We start from the raw sequence: 16,738 nt of genomic DNA on the forward strand, positions 1-16,738 counted from the left end.
AGCGGTCTCTATAGGCACAAAGACCTTGCTCTCTTAAGCCTGAGGTTAGAGGAAAAAATTAATTACACTAAAACTTGCACAGTGAAAACATTTTTTAGTAGCAAAAACTGGTCTCTGTTGATATCGGTACATGACAGTTAAATAGTAAGACATGGCAGGTTGTGAATGAGTCTGCAATAATCTGTGTTTGGGTGTTTTGCACAAGTGTGATAACAGGGTGTCATCTTGACAGCAGGCAGGATCCTGAACCCAGTCTTCAAAATGTTCAACTTCAAAATTTCATTTAAAAATCTTTTTTCCTAGATTCTTTCCCTTTAAGTGCTTCAGAGTCAAAGTAGAAAACAAAATAAAGATACTTGAACATTAAAAAAATTTCAACTTCTGGACTTTGATGAGCCAATTTTAGCATCTAACTACATCCACCCACTTACTCAGCCAGGTCAGAGGCAGTTACGGTGGGTGGGACTGACCGAAAGCGCCCAGCAGCTGATAGCCACTGTGGCTTTCCACTGCCTTTCAAGAAAGGCATTGCCTCATACAGTGGCTGCTAGCTGGTGGATATCTGGATATTTTCCTCCCCATAAGAAAATACTCTTCAGCTTTTGGGACAGCATGTCATGCATCTTGGTAAGGTGGGCAGATGTGCCTACGTCAGAGACTCAATATCCAGAAAGAGACAGACAGAAGGAGGAAGAGAAAACTTCTTGTGAGAACTGTCCTTAGAAAAATAATTATACCTTCAAAGATTCACCTTTTTGATATGATATAAACAGGAACAATATATTCATCGTCAAGTTTTTTTTGTTTTTTTTTTTTGTCTTCCACTCAGAGAGGTTTCTGTAATCAGCATGCTTGCTTCTGTGTGATGCTTAGGAATCTGCATTGCCACACAAGGAGAACGAGGGTGTGTGAATATTACGGGGTTAAGACCTGGACTGCACCCACTTGGCTCCCTGATTAACTCTGTGGCCAAGCAACACAGTTTTCGACCAGATTTATTTGGAAGTCACTGTCCTTTCTTACACTTGAAATCACTTTCTTGAAACTTTTGCTCTATTAGACCGGAGTCCTAGATTTATGCTTTAACTCAGCTGGATTTATTGGATGCCAGACGGGTGTGCAGTACCTTGCAGCCTTCCTTGGAGGTTGGGGCGAGGGGTCTGTCACATCGCTCTTTCCTACGACTTCCATTCAAGTTAGCTATAAAAGCATATTATGCCACTGAACACCAGCTGTGGCAGGTTCTTACAGCTTTGTGAATAGATTTGCCATTTCTGTTTGGGCTGCTGAGTCAGGGAATTGACATTCCACTGTTGTGCTTTTAAAAGTATTTGCTGTGACTTCATTTTTTTTTCCTCTCTGACAGCTGAAGCAGAAAGGTGGATTAGCTTTCTTGATTCCAATTATCTTCCCTGTAGTATATTGCTGATATGCTAGTGTGTCAGATAAGTTATGAGAAGTAGAAGAAAGTGTCACCCGGTAAATGTGACAGTGTTTGAGGGAGGCCTTGAAAGATATTTCTTATCATTGATGGGTCTCTAAGAGCTTTTTTTAAAGAGAGGTAGAATTCTTCTGAAATAACAAAGTTGGATTTTTTTCTGCCAAATTTTCTGAAAGACTCCCATGCAAATGTCAACTTTTGTTTTTAAAAGAGACATAAATTGAGAAAGTCAGTGTGATGTCCTACCCGATTTCATTCCACACTTGAGTTATTAGAAGGTTTGCTTCATGACACTTGATCCCTTCTATTTTTTCTTACTATCAGGCAGTCGATCATGTCTCAGAAAGACCAGGGTCTTACTGCCACATGGAGAGAGATTTGAGATAATGACTGGATAATATCTGCAGAAAATGCATGTCTTCATGTTTTATTTTTTTGTGTTGTAAATTACTGGATGAAGTCTTAAGTACTCATGAATCTTTCAGAGTCATCTGGTGAAGTTGAGTTCAGTATTTGTTTCATAATAGCTTATTATTTTTTAAACATAAAGGTTTCCTGTGTTTCCTGGTAAACCACCTTTATCTTTTTACCACACTGAGAGAATTTGAATCACCGTTAAAATATAAAATGTTCAAATCTAGTTCAAAGAACAAAAATTTTGTAAAAGTGTAAAATGCTATCCATATTTTTGAGGCAAGGATACATCCCTCTAAACTTTGTGAGATAAAGAACCTACTTACGGAGGTAAGATTTAACAGGAAACTTGATGATTATTTATAAGGACCAGGCAGAAAGGGATGACTGGGTGTTAAATTTGAGTTCTTTGTGTAAGGGATTATATACCGTATCTTTGTATGATATTGGGATATCATGGTGATATTAAAGCTTTGAGACAGGGTGTTGTGGTTTAAACTGGGCCCTTCCAATTCTTCACAGAACAGAAAACTAAAGACAGCAAATGTTTCTGACCTGCTATAGTGGATCTGGAGTTTTCCTAGATAAGGACTGCTGGTTGCTAGATTTGTGCTTTTTTTTTTTTCGTCAGAAATGACAACTTCTGAATTATTTTCAGCACCATATTGAATATACTTTTTGCTTTATTTACAGAAGAATTTCCACAAATATAAATAGTCTTGAGGCCTATTTAGTTGATTACTGGTATTTCAACACAAATGCAACCTTCTCAGATGAGAATTCCTGGCTTGCCTTCCTCTTGGCATTCCCTTGGTCTATAACAATATCCTCAGGCCTCAATTCATCAGTTTCCTGCAGCACACACCACTGTTTCCCCACCCAACAATCATTCTCAAGAGGCCTCCCTATTTGCAACATAGCAGTCTCTTCAAATTAATGAGGCTTTATGAGAGCCAAGAAGAGACCAGACAGTCATCTTACTGCCTTAGGTTTAGAGAACAGAAACGGGAGATGAAACTGATGAGAAAGAAATGAGAAAACTGATGAGAAAACAGAGCAGGAAACCACTGGTAACTTCTCTGAGTGTTAGAAACATACCTGGGGAAAAAAAACAGCATAGATAAATAAGGAAAAGGAGGAAAGCTTGCCGAGCAGTGAGGAAAACTTGCCAGTGCTAAGTAACTTTTTCTGTATGTGGGGCTAACCCTAAACACATCCTTCTCTGTCCTTCACAACACACCTCAGGCTCCCAGGAACCAGTTTGATCTGCAAGATGAGTCAGGAAAACCCTGGGGACACAGAGGGAAGCAGACCGTGATCTACACGGAGATGGATTCCAGATCCAGTTGCAAAATGCGTGGCTCTGTCCTAGGTCAACTCCTGTGCTAATAGCACTTTGCTTGCCCCCTGATTTTTCCTTCAGGAAATCCACTTCTGCAGAGAATGTGAAAGGAGCAGGAACTTAGCAAGAGTGGAGGGAGATGGAAGGATGGGAGTACAATCTGTGCTAGAAATAATACCAGAAGCAAACAAAATACATACATTCTGTGGAGTGCACCATGAGAGGGATGCATAGATATTTTTCCTGACCAGAATTCTGCCCAGGTCCAGAAAGACTGACCAATCCAAAACTTGATGTGGCTCAAATAATCTGAGATTTGATAGAGCTCAAATTTTATGGGACCTAACCCAAACACTGAATAGAAAAATTTGATTTATTTTCTGAAATTGCCCTTATAAAATTAATATTTGCTTTTGAAAAGTGAGAACCCATAGTCCTGCATTCTCTCCAGGCCCTTATCACTCTTTTCTATGTACTTATCAGATCACAATATGTACAAGACATGTTACAGACACACCATGTGAGTGCACGTGTGGAACGCGTCTGGGAGCAAACACCACACACAAGTTGCTGGGGCCTGAATGATGGCAGCAGGAGGCAAGGCGGACAGGAAGGCGGTTTGTGAACTGGAAGAACTGCCAAGGTGTCCAAGGGCAGCCAGGAGTGAGGCGCTCTACACTCAGGAAAAAGTGAAAACCAAGGAACAAATGAAGAGAAGGAAAATCACGAGAAAGAGAAAACTCCAGTCATTATGACTGCAAGTGTGAAAAGGCCTTCTTCCCCTTTCGCCAGACCAAGATGTCGCCTGTGGTCTATGGGTTTAGAGTAAACACCCTCTGCCAGCACACTGCTGAGAAGAGTTGACAGCTACCAAGAATCCTATGAATGGAAAGAGGTCTGAAAGCGGAGCCCTAAAGAGTAAAACGAGGGACCCATTCGTCCTTTGGGTATTTCTTTATCTTTATCTTTCTGGGCATCTCCTATGCCCAGGAGATGGAGCTATGAAGGAACCAGCATGGCTCAACCCCAGTGAAGCTCACAGAGTATGTGTAGGGGCAGGGATGTGGGCAGGCTGCGGAGGGAGGAGTTATCAGTAAACCATCATAGCAGTGAGATCCCTCAGACTGACGGGTAGTGTCTAGTTGCAGGTTTAGGTTGGGGATCACAGGTCTGCCCCAAGGTGGTAACGTTGAAATGATCTGAATGTTGAGTGAAGCTGGGCGTGGAAACTGCAGGGTTTGATATTTTGCGGTGAATATGAATTACTAAAATTGGCCAATAATTGTCATAATCGTCTCTATACATATAAAGCTGCAAAATGACATGCTACTGAAAGCATTTCTGGGAATTGTGGCAACTTCCATGCAAATGTTATATTAAATATAATGTCGTATGTGCCCTAGGCATTCTTTGATGTTTTTTTTTAAAAAATAAAATCCACCTAGTTACCTCTCATACTCAGGCATATTTCTCCTGTTAAAAGATAATCATCTTCCTTTTTGGTCTCTAAGTAATAATTATGCTTCCTTTCAAACTCTCTTGGCACTCTCAATGTTCATTAAAAAAAAAAAATGTTTGCGGCTATGCAGAAACTTTTCCTTAGAAAAAGATTATACCAAATGTTTGTCTTGGCAGGAACAAGTATTTTTTTCTTGTCTGTGATTCAGAACTATTTGGTGTTACTTTATACCTGCTTTCAAATGGAAAAGCTAAGGCTTATGTGATAGCCACAGTGCTGTATTTTTGCTCTTGACTATTTAAATATTAACTTATGTCCCTGTATCATTGGGACTCATTTCCCAAGCTTACTCCTACACATAGGAAAGGCAGATGTTCATCAGTGTAGTGTGAATGTACGATTTCAGGAACAACAGTCAACATTTCTATTAATTAGGGTAGCTTGCAATTGCTCACATTTACCCAACTTATATTTCCTTCTTGTTTAGCTTACTGTCAGTCTCAGATGGGTAACACTAAAGCTGTCATCAGTATTTACACCCTGGTGAAATGAACCTTCTTTGCCTGGGCTCGGGTCTTGATGAAGCTGGGAATAAGAAAGTAGGAGGCACTTTGCTTGTGGCAAGGATTGGATGAAATAGAATTTGGAAGCCCTAAGAGTAAATCATCCCCAAAGAGAAAATCTAAGTATAATAGGGAGGCTGTATGCTCAACATTGAAATACATACTCACTGGTTTCCATTCTGCTATCAGCAAAGTAGATTCTTTTAAAATCTAGGGTGTAGACAGAGGAGATTCTTAACACCCTTGTTCTATTACTCCATTTACTCAGAAGGCTGGATGAACGTTCTTCAAGAAACAATATTTATTCTATTAAAAATATGAATAAGACATTCTTCCTAGGTTATAAGGCCATAATGAACAGACAGAAAGACTTATGAGCAAAATGGAGGAAACTTACATTGGGAGACTATTCCATGAATCAGCCACATTTCTTGGTGTCTGGAGAGCTGAGGTGCTGGCTGCCTCCTGGGAGGTTTGCACAGTGAACGGACTTGGAGGACAGCAGAGAGAGCTGTCTCTGCAGCAAGGGCATATCTGTGTACCATCCACTATAATAAAAATAATGTGTTCTTCTGGGCAAACGTCGGGTGGACTAACTGCTCATTATAAAGGACGTGGTTTCCTTTCCATTATGCAACCTACTGCCTACGCAGGCAACACCTACCTTCTTCAAGGCACCTGGTGGGATTCAGGGTTCAGAGAAATGGTGCACATACAGATACTCTGGCTACTGCTCTATCTATGGATAATGAAGTCCTTTGTTTCTGACCCAGAAGTTTCATGTCTTCCAGCAAGTCATGAAACTGCTAAGGCACACTTGTTAGATTGTATTGAGACAAAATCTCAGATCTTTTACAATTCTTGGCTACCAACATACTAAGCATCTTTAATTTCAAACACAGAATATAATGAATGATAAAATACAGTTGACAAGAAACAACTGATAAGAAGTATAAACAGATTCCCCTGGAGGTATGTCTGAGGGACATAGAATTCTGGCTGGAGAACATTTCAGAAAATTTGGAAATTAGAGTTCAATGGAGTACTTAGAGAAGTTAGGGCTTTCTCAACTGTTGGAACCTCAGGAAAGTGCATTCCTAGCAGTGGCAGTAGTTTGTGTTAAGTCTCAGAGTGTGTTTGGCCATGAGAGACTGGTTACAGTGGGGGAAGGGCCAGCAGGAGAGAAGAAGGAGAAATAAGCCTGGGATAAATAACAAGCCTCCAAATTAGGGGGCCTCTGAATTCCTGTAATTTCGCTTTTCTTCTTTCCCAGAATCATGGAGGATTTTTTTTTTACAAGAAAGTTTCACACTTTGTACTTTGCATTGAAGAACTAGTTTTGGTACTGGAAAACAATAACACTTAATAAAATAATTTCTACTCTTCCAACATGAGAGTTGGTACTGTCTTAAAGATTCTAGACAAAGGGCGATTTTGGCTTTTTTTTTTCTCTATTGCTTTCAGGAAAAAGGTGGCAAGCACACAAGCAGTATAGATAAACTGCATGATTCCCCACTCACACAAATGTAAGACAGCATCACCACCAGGATGATGAGAAACCAGTATCTCCTCTTTATCCTGTGTAATCTATGACTCTGCTGCTGCTGCTGCTAAGACGCTTCAGTCATGTCCAACTCTGTGCGACCCCATAGATGGCAGCCCACCACGCTTCCCCGTCCCTGGGATTCTCCAGGCAAGAACAACTGGAGTGGGTTGCCATTTCCTTCTCCAATGCATGAAAGTGAAAAGTGAAAGTGAAGTCGCCCAGTCGTGTCCAACTCTTCGCGACCCCATGGACTGCAGCCTACCAGGCTCCTCCGTCCATGGGGTTTTCCAGGCAAGAGTACTGGAGTGCGGTGCCATTGCCTTCTCTGATCTATGACTTAGGAAATGGTAAATACCTATAAGGACAGAGAAGCCCAACTTCCCTTGTGACCAGCAGGACTCTGAAGGGTCTTCCTGGGACAGACCCTAGCCCCGTATCCTCTGCTGTAGTTCTTCTCTGAAGATAATAGTATCTCATGTGTATTTCCTGAGTTTTTCAGTTGCTAAAACCACCATCAAATGGAAGACATTACCTACCTGATGGTCATGAGTATGTAGCCCCTAGACCTTCTGGTGCCTAAGGATTGATAATGTTAACCGCCCTGTGACTTCAAAATCAGCCAGAGTACTGTGAGTGAGAACACCCTTCCTTCACCTGGCCTTTAAAAATGGTTTGCTAAAGCCCCTTGGGGAGTTCAGGGTTTTGGGGGTGGGGAGTGGAAGGGTGGACACAGGCTCCTTGCTGCATTCTCCCTGCTCAGCCCTGCTGCAAACCTTTTTCTCCTCCAAGCTCTCATGTTTGGGTCTGTTTGGCCTCACTATGTGTTGGACACCCTTTTGAAGCAGCCGTTCAGACCCATGAGGCTCATTCCAGGGGGCAACTCAGTTTCTTCACTCAGCAAGTCTCCTCCTTATACAGAAACTGAAGTCTGGCTCTCTCTTTAATATATAATTCCCAGAAACCCAGTCTGAAGATTGCAGCTTTTTGTCTCTTGAAAGACCTCAGCAAACGAAAGTACACTCCAATGTCACATCAAGGACCACGCTTGCGAGAAACAGCTCATTTACATTCCAAGGGAAATAGTCAGAAATAAAGTGTGGGGATGTAGCTCTTCAGATGTCGTAGCAGTTGATTCTCGATAGGATTGATGTTAAAAAGTTCTAGCGTTGGTGATATTTATCACAATAGCATGACATGAAAGCATCAAGGTCACTTCCTTCCCAAATGTTGTTTCCCTATGTTGTTTTCCAGAAGTGTAAATATGACAGTGGCTGGGAGCTGCCTAACTGTGGTTTCATCACACATTCTGAATGACGAATGACTTTCAGACAGTCCTAAGCATCCCACAATGGGCTCTAATAATACTGAAGGGAATTTTTATGATGAATACAGATCACTCCTAAAACCCATAATACATCATGCAGAGTAATATCACAATAAGAAGAGAGAAGAAAATGAAACTCTAAGTAGGCACATGCTTTCATGTACTTTGATTGAATTTGTATTCTTTCACTCCCTCGATCCAACAATAAGTATCATTACGGAAAATAGGCAATAGCTTAAATATCTCTCTGAAAATTTGATCTGTAAGAAAAACTAATATCACATCTCTATTATAAGATATTTGCATTATAATTTCCACTTATCGGTTACGTCTAATAGGAGGATAATGCTTCTCTTGCCCCCTTCTATAAGGATTTCTACATGGATTCTCACTTAAACTTTAGAGCAACTCTAAAGAGATGGACATTTTATAGACAAAGGAACCAAGGCATTAAGTGACACTTTGGCTAGATCACAAGTTTAACGAATGATGAAACCAAGAGCAGGAATTTTTGTAGCTTGAATATTGTATATTAGCCTTACCGTCTACTTAAGGGTCACATAAATTAACTTTAGGACTACTACTCCAGCAAATATTATTGTGTGAAAAATGATCCCCAAGCTTAGGGGCATTTCATTTTCCTTTGCTCATGGTTATGTGTCAGGGTCCTGGGAAGGGCTCGGCTGGCTGGGCAGGTCTCACCTGGGACTCGGATACAGTTGCAGTCCAGATGTCAGGTGGGGCTAGCTGGCTGAGGTGCCCCAGAGGGTCACTCACGTGGCTGCGTTGGAGACTGGCTATGGCTGGGTGTTGCCTCTCCAGTGTGTGTTGTCTCAGGGTAGCAGGACCTCTTCCTTGATGTCTGACTTCCTCCAGAAAGAAAGAGACAGAAAGCATAACCTTTCATGATGTAGGTAGGAAACCACAGTATCTTGTCTACCATACTCTATTCATTAGAGCAGTCCCAAGCGCTTTTCAATGTCAGGAATGTCAAGTAATTTGTGGCCTTTTATTGTTAACTACCACTGTCTCTAAGGTCACTTTCCTCCTCTGATTTCATTAAAGGAATTTTTTTTTACGTTTTTATTGAACTATGATTGATGTGCAACCCTCTGATTTCACTTGAGTCAAATATCACTCACATATAAGTTTGTGATAAATTTTCTAATAAAACAATCAAAGAACCTCCCGCCCCTCCACTAAACCAATTCATTCCTTTAGAGATAAGATAAATTCTAGATGATTCTATCAAGTAATTTTAAGATAAGACACCCGCTTAATTTGCTTTTATGTTCAATGTTTATGTCCTTAATTTTGATTAAGAAGAGGCCATTTTAGAAGCAGTCAGGTTCACAAAGACTAACAACAGAAGACAGTGATAATTTCTTTAAAACAAGAAAAAGAAAAAAAACAGGATCACAAAAGCTTGCTCTTAGTAACTCCTGTTGCTCTGTGGTCAACTTAGTGCTGTTTCATAAGTGAAACATGAGTTCTGCATAAATAACAAAAAAGATAATGGAGTAAACATCTGTGAAATTTATACAATAGCTATCAATTTTTTCTTAATGACAGTTCAATACCTTTTTCTAAAATTGAGTAGATAGAAAGTAGTCCATCTACTTGGATTTAAAGCATTCCCTCTACCTACTGGTGCTATGCCATGAATGATGATGTTACCTATCTCAGGATGGTCTGCAGCTGATTCAACATCTTCCAGACAATGGTACCCACACTTGACAGGTCGCTGCATATATCAGTTATTTCTTAAATTCAGTTGAGCTACTTAGAAATGATAGGTGGGAAAAACCAAAGCAATTACATTAAAGATAAATAATTTTAGCTATGCAAAAGTTTACATCTATGTTCTATATAAATGTTTTGAAAAGTTTTTGATCAGATTTTGATAATATTCTGACAATTTTGTAAGGTACATAGGATCACCACTTGCAGTCACATTTTGATGCCAACTATTAATTTACAAGGTTTGTAAATCTGCACACAAACTCCTAAAAGTAGGTGAGGAGAGGATTAGAACTGAGGCCTTATTCACTCTGTACTCTTTCCATCAAATTCTTAGCAGAGGAGGAACAACCGTGACAACATGAAAGGGGAATTTGCTGCTTTTATTATTTAGCCAGAATAAGTCTGAACTATCTGAAAAAGCCCAGGTTATTTGGAAAACTCAAGGCATTTCAGGAAAAAAAAAAAAAAAGACATGTGGCAGTAAAATAAATAAATAAGAGTGGAGGGAGCATCAGTCAAATAATTGATGAGTATTTAAATAGTATCATTTCTGTTATTCTCTAGTTTAGAAGATAATCTGCTGCATTAGCATTCATGGGCTCAGAAAAAAAATGGAACAGTCAACAAGGCATGACTGCAAATGCATGAAATTATGCAAGTGAAAGATAATATGTAAAAATAGATATCATTGTGGTAGTTAGTACCTGGAAGAAAAGCTATGACCAACATAGAAAGCATATTAAAAAGCAGAGACATTACTTTGCCAACAAAGGCTCATCTAGTCAAAGCTATGGTTTTTCTAGTTGTCACATATGGATGTGAGAGTTGGACTATAAAGAAAGCTGAGTGCCAAAGAATTCATGCTTTTGAACTGTGGAGTTGGAGAAGACTCTTGAGAGTCCCTTGGACTGCAAGGAGATCCAACCAGTCAATCCCAAATGAAATCAACCCTGAATATTCATTGGAAGGACTGATGCTGAAGCTGAAACTCCAATACTTTGGCCACCTGATGCGAAGAACTGACTCATGTGAAAAGACCCTGATGCTGGGGAAGATTGAAGGTGGGAAGAGAAGGGGACGACAGAGGATGAGATGGTTGGATGGCATCACCAACTTGAGGGACATGAGTTTGATCAAGATCCGGGAGTTGGTGATGGACAGGGAGGCCTGGCGTGCTGCAGTCCATGGGGTCACAAAGAGTTGGGCACAACTGAGCGACTGAACTGGACTGAACTGAGTTAGTACCCTTAGGAGATATACTGTTGCTTTTTCATGTTGTTAACTTATGGTGTTTTCTACTTAAAAATAAACCCGGTTGATTCTTGAAAGCCTAGCTTTTGAGGAAAATGATGATGTGGAAAAGCTGGGAAGGTGTAACATATGCACTGCTTCCCAAATATTTTTACGTTTGGCTGTGCCAAGTCTTAGTTGTGCCACTAGGGATCTTTAGCTGCGGCATGTGGGACCTAGTTCCCGGATCTAGTTCCAGGGATCGGACCCGGGCATCTGATTTGGAGTCTTAGCCACTGGACCACCAGGGAAGTGCCCTAGAGAGCTATTTGCTTGTTTGTTTGTTTTAATTTTATTTTTAAACTTTACAATATTGTATTAGTTTTGCCAAATATCGAAATGAATCCGCCACAGGTGTATCTGTGTTCCCCATCCTGAATAAAGAGCTATTTGTGATTGTTTTTGTTCTACTTGATACTTTTGATGACCTTTTACAAGCAGGTGGTGGAAGAGTGAATTGTTTGTGGCTCTAAAGTTGATTCTACTCAAATGAGGCTAAGTCTGAATCCACAAAACCCTGTGGGCTAAACAATGTTGCTTACTTGAAGACAAAATTAGTGAAGTCTCTGAGCCTCATTCTGACCACCTGGTGGCAAATTCCACCTCAAGAACTGTTGGTGGCCTTCTGCTCCAAGGTCCTCAAAATTCCTCGGTATGTGGAGACTCACCCAAAGTTGATCACATGGGGAGGCTCCACCAGTGACCGACCCTGGAGGCCTCTGTTCCTATCCTAGATCCACCTGGTCCCCTAGAGATCAGCTTTGTTGCTTCTGAGGCCCTCAGAGACTTTGACAGAGCTGTGGATTCTGTGATCATAGCTGGGTCTCTCTGCAGCTCTTTTTTTCCTGTTCAGAAGCACTGGTCTCCAACCCTGGCACGAATCGCTCAAGGAGCTCAGGATTCTTGAAAACAAATGCCAGGCTTTAACAATCTTGCTTCTGTCACTTCCCTTAGAAATGTCACTTCACTTCTATGAGCTTCAGTTTCCTCATCTGGAAAGTGGGGATAATAAAGTGGGGTTATTGTTAGGCTTAAAGGAGTTAATATGTTAAAAAATATTTAGCATGGTCCCTGCTACCTAGTAAGTGTTAACTACTTTCATCATTCAAATAAGATAGTTCCTCGCATCTGAAGGCAGTGAAGCAGATCTGTAAGTTTTGAAATCTCTTTGTACAGCATGTGTATCTGTAATATGCTCAATACCTACATGTATACTTTGTTCCATTAAGCTTAGATGAATAAATGGAATAAAGCAGCAGTGTTTGAAGCAGCTCGGCACTCATGCCTGGTTTGGGGAGAACCAGCATAGAAGTGTTTCATCATGTCCTCCTCTCTGTCAGTGGAGATGGTAGCAATGCATCTAGGGATATCATTATGTTTCCTGCCTATATTTAAATTGACAGGAAATAATAAGACAGCAAGCAGATGGCTATTAACCCCTCTTACCCAGTGAGGTATGTATCTGATAATGAGTAACAGGAAATATTTTAGAGAAAAAAGATATTTTTCTCTATAAAAGTGCAGTCTTTTGGGCAGCAAGAGAATTCCTCTTTCAGTCAAGGTTCTATCTGAAACCCCTTCTCACCCCAGGAGCAGTAGAGTCACAGAGGTCTTTGTTAGAAAGTCAGTCACAGAAAATGTTATGGAAAAGGGAATCAGATCCGTGTTCTTACATTAAAAGGAAAAAATTGGAAAATTAGGACTTTGTCCTAAACTAATGCAGCATAAGTGAAACAGAATACTGCTTTTGTTTTTCATTGGAATAAAAAAAATTAATAGAACTAATGAACTAACACTAACAACATTTTGAAATCCCATTTGTTACAGTTTATTGTGTTTTGTCTTTAATATACAAATCACAAAAAGTGCTACTCAATGTATAAGTAAACAGGATCATTGACTAAATTTTACAACTTAGGTCTTGAGTTATAGAATCAAAACTGATCCATATCTTGAAACTATTGACCCTTTCTTTAATCACATTCAATTCTCCAGGAGGATCTAGTACAATTTTTTTTTCATTTGACTGTTTGCCCCAACTATAAAATTTATAATGAAAATGAAGGGAAAATTGTATTAAACATTGTGAACTCTTTCTTATTTCCTTACCATTTTCTCATCCCAAACTTCTTGGCTCCCCTGCAGACACCAAGCACAGTTAGCTCTTCCCCTTGCAGTGTGCTTCACATCTCTTTATTTTTATAAATAATAGAATAGTTGCACTAGTCTAGACTTTTACCATCAACCTCATGACCAGATCATCATTTTTTTCCTGTTTCAATCTGTACAGTACTGTGCTTATAGACTAACATTTATAAGACACATCTCTTTTAACACTCTTTGGTAGTGCTCTGTAGGGTTAGATCTAGTTCCTTGAATGACTGGGTCTCATCTCACCTCATTTCATAGTCAAGATTTTAACTCAATCTGCTTTTCACTATACAACTTCTTACCATTCTCAAATTAGGGCCTCCAACCAATCACGCGGGCTTGCTTCCTACCCTCTGAACATGTGCCCTGGAAGTCCCAGCTCTGCCTTAGCTTGAGTGGTCCCCCTTGCCTAGAACAACTGCCTCCCCCAAATCTCATTTCTTTATGTCTCACTAGTATCCTATCCGTTGTATGAAAATTATTTGGAAAATTCTAAGTAATACCAATCAATGTCTTCTTTTCTGAATTTCCACAGCATTTCTGGTAATAGATTGTGTTAATATTAAACAGTTCTTTACACTGATTTTCTAGTTGCTTCATTAAAATAAAATATTCTGTATATTGTGAAATTCTTCCCAGGATGTATCTATACAGTGAAAGTGAGAAGATGATCAGTTCAAATATCCAATGAATTTGAATATACCCCCACAGCCAATCCAGACCTTTTAGAACAAACTGTCTGGGTAGATCAGAGGAGTGGCTGGAGAGGAAAGGAGAAACAAGCTGAAAGGCACATCCCCATATCTACCCACCTGTTCTTAACCAGATCCCTGCAGGCAGCTCCCCCGAAGGTGTAGTTTGGGGCATGTCTGTCTCTCTGAGGTCTCCTGTTGCTGTTCCTGTCTCTTTCCCTATTTTCAACAGTCATGAAAAAAAAAAAAAAAAACAGTCATGAATGGTCACTAAAAGTACATTTATTCTGACAGTAGCCAAAATAACTTCAGTTATAAAAGTCAAGTTTATGTTTGCTATGGTGTTAAACTTAGGAATTTCTGAGTAGTTTTTCATTACAAAAATTTGTACATTTATACCAGAATGACATGATATGCCTTTTTTTTTTAATCTGAGATTGATTGATTGATTGATTGAGAGAATCAGAAGCACAAGATGTAATCTCTCAGGGTTGCAGGGTAAACAAGAGAGTGAGGTCACCTCCCGATGACAGGAAGAACATGGGTATTCTTGATCCAGCTCACCTTCTAGCTAATGTTTCAGTGTTAGTTAAGGAAGGGAATTCTGAAATAGAGGTATATAATAGAAGGAACCGGAATTATAAATGACTAGAATTAACAATCATTGTGAAATCTTCAGGATGTGATTTCCCTACCAAAACAAATATATCAGATGATCATAGAGGAGACACAGGGAACTGTAGCCATTTGGCTGGAAGGATTTCAGTGGCACAGAGAAAGTACCCTACCACTGGAGAGGCTGATGGTCCATTCCAGTTAATAGACTGAAGAATCAAATCCAAGACTTCTGATTGGTGTTTCTTGCTGCTGCTGCTGCTAACGCGCTTCAGTCGTGTCCGACTCTGTGCAATCCCTTAGAGGGCAGCCCACCTGGAGTGAGTTGCCATTTCCTTCTCCAATGCATGAAAGTGAAAAGTGAAAGTGAAGTTGCTCAGTCGTGTCCGACTCTTGGCGACCCCATGGACTGCAACCTACCAGGCTCCTCTGTCCATGGGATTTTCCAGGCAAGAGTACTGGAGTGGGGTGCCATTGCCTTCTCCAGGTGTTTCTTGAGACAATACCTAATAAATGCAACCCAAATAAATGCAACCAAAACTTTCAAGGCCTGAATGGCAAGAGTAAGTCAGGAAATAAATACCTGTGCTCACTGTACTAATTAAGGAAAGGTCAGGGAGATCCCCTGAAGGAAGGCATGGCAACCCACTGCAGTATTCCTGCCTGGAGAATCCCATGGACAGAGGAGCCTGGTGGGCTACAGTGCATGGGGTCACAGGGTTGGACATGACTAAAGCAACTTAGCACTTACACTCAGGAACTTCACCTGAAACAAGATTCAAATTAGCTCTGATAAAGTCAATTAAAAATAGGGCAAGAATTCTTGAATTAAAAATTCTGGGATGCCAACTTTAAAAAAAAAAAAATGGAAGATTTTTAGATTCCAAAGCTCAGTTAACAGTACTGAGGAAACTTTATAGAGTATTTAAGGAAAACAGGAAGGACTAGATTGTGTAATATATTGGTCAATTGAACCGTGGGTGGAAACAGGAAAGTGAAGGCAGGTTATGTAAATTTTTCAAAACACATGTTAAAAGCCCTGATGCAAACACACTGAAGAATGTTCTACACCAGCAACTGAAACCGTGGGTATAATTTGAATGTCAGATACTTGGAAGATGAAAGAGAATACAGAGCACGTAGATTACAAAATCTACAGGAAAGATACAAAAGGTGGGGGGAGGCAAAAACGGAAAGCATCAAGGTATTGAAATCTTATTGTAAAACACCAATACAGTATACTAACACATATATATGGAATTTAGAAAGATGGTAACAATAACCCTGTGTACGAGACAGCAAAAGAGACACTGATGTATAGAACAGTCTTATGGACTCTGTGGGAGAGGGAGAGGGTGGGAAGATTTGGGAGAATGGCATTGAAACATGTAAAATATCATGTATGAAATGAGTTGCCAGTCCAGGTTCGATGCATGATACTGGATGCTTGGGGCTGGTGCACTGGGACGACCCAGAGGGATGGAATGGGGAGGGAGGAGGGAGGAGGGTTCAGGATGGGGAACACATGTATACCTGTGGCAGATTCATTTTGATATTTGGCAAAACTAATACAGTTATGTAAAGTTTAAAAATAGAATAAAATTAAAAAAAAAAAAGAAAGTATATACTTGGTGTTAGTCCTTCTAATATATATTTTTAAAGTGGCAATGGAATGTATTACAGAAATTTGACAAGGTACGTCACTGTAAGCTGGAAGCATGAGTACTGACAGGGAGAAATGCAAATTTTAAATCATATTGTTATTTATAATGTAAGACTTTACCCTGCTGCTCTATTGGTGAAACCTCTCCTTTGGGCAAGAATAATCTAGGGAAGGATAAATGGCTAGAGCCTTGAACCTGAGCAATGAACAGAGGTCCTCCCTGGAAGTATCTGTGAATTAAGCCACAGTATAATAGGAATCAATGTCTTCTTGGAGAGCAAACACTTTAAAGAAATCTATCACTTGCTTACTCAACTTTAGGCAACAAACTATGATAAAATACAGATATTATAAAGCAGAATCAATAATCAGCAGGAAATCTGTACACTACTTAAAAACACCCTGGAGCAAACCCAAGTGTAAGCTATGAATCAAAAAAAAATGAAAAATAAAAAACCATCTCCCCCTTCTACTCCTGTGTTTCTTCCTCCTACC

The 16,738-nt window shown here is 40.0% G+C and overlaps 1 long non-coding RNA gene across 1 annotated transcript in view; it reads right to left on the reverse strand.

Annotated features, from left to right (window-relative positions):
* Positions 1–14,894, reverse strand: part of LOC112583706 — a 26,994-nt gene extending 12,100 nt beyond the window's left edge. Inside the window, exons 1-3 of the long non-coding RNA XR_006549318.2 lie at positions 14,754–14,894; positions 14,086–14,184; positions 8,792–8,955 (exon numbers count right to left, since the gene is read on the reverse strand). This is a non-coding gene — a long non-coding RNA (uncharacterized LOC112583706). The remainder of the gene's footprint in view (positions 1–8,791; positions 8,956–14,085; positions 14,185–14,753) is intronic.
* Positions 14,895–16,738: the final 1,844 nt, after the last annotated feature.

This window comes from Bubalus bubalis, chromosome 1 (assembly GCF_019923935.1).
Source record: "Bubalus bubalis isolate 160015118507 breed Murrah chromosome 1, NDDB_SH_1, whole genome shotgun sequence".
Lineage (NCBI taxonomy): Eukaryota > Metazoa > Chordata > Mammalia > Artiodactyla > Bovidae > Bubalus > Bubalus bubalis.